Consider the following 719-nt stretch of genomic DNA (forward strand, 5'->3'; position numbering starts at 1 on the left):
GACAGTGCGGAGCGCTGCGGGCCTGCCTGCAGCCCGGCCCTGGTGCGAGGGCGCTCATGGCTGTGCGTGCATCGCGTGCGCAGCGACCCTCAGAGGGAAGAGTGCCAAAAATACCTCTGAAATACTGCTGCCAGGGAAACGAGGCTTCCTGCAGATTAAAGGCTGAGCAGCGCCTGTTTGTCTGGGGAGGTAGTCGGGAAGACGTCAGGGACTGATTCTGCCCTTGTTGTGCTGCTGCCAGTTTCGGTGGGTTCCCCAGCAGCAGATCCAGCTCTGCCATACGTGCAGATGACCCGTCTGGTCGCTCAGTCCTGCCTTTGCCTGCATTTGTGCTTTGCCTGCATTTGTGCACTTGGAAAGGGTTCCACTGCTCCATCCCACAAACACCACAGGCTGAGCAGGGGATTTTTTTCTTCTTCTTGTTAATTTGCAATTCCCTCTCCGGTGTCACTGAGGAGACAACGTTCTGTGCGTGGAGGGGTAGCTGCCCCCGCTGAGGAGGTGAGAGGGACCGACTTATCCTGGGTTCTGGTATTTAACTCTGCGGTCTTGGCTTTGCTGTGGTCTCTCCTGGCAACCAGGGCCAAGGAAGCTCTTGTCTCCTCTGAGATCCTGGCCTGTTTTCCCCATGCTCTGGCCCAGCACCCAGCCCTGGCGCGTGCCGGGCGGGATGGAGGGGAGCTGTGCAGGGAGCACCGCACTGGGCGGCGGGCGGGGGG

Source organism: Pygoscelis adeliae, unplaced genomic scaffold (assembly GCF_000699105.1).
Source record: "Pygoscelis adeliae isolate BGI_AS28 unplaced genomic scaffold, ASM69910v1 Scaffold359, whole genome shotgun sequence".
In the NCBI taxonomy this organism is placed as follows: domain Eukaryota; kingdom Metazoa; phylum Chordata; class Aves; order Sphenisciformes; family Spheniscidae; genus Pygoscelis; species Pygoscelis adeliae.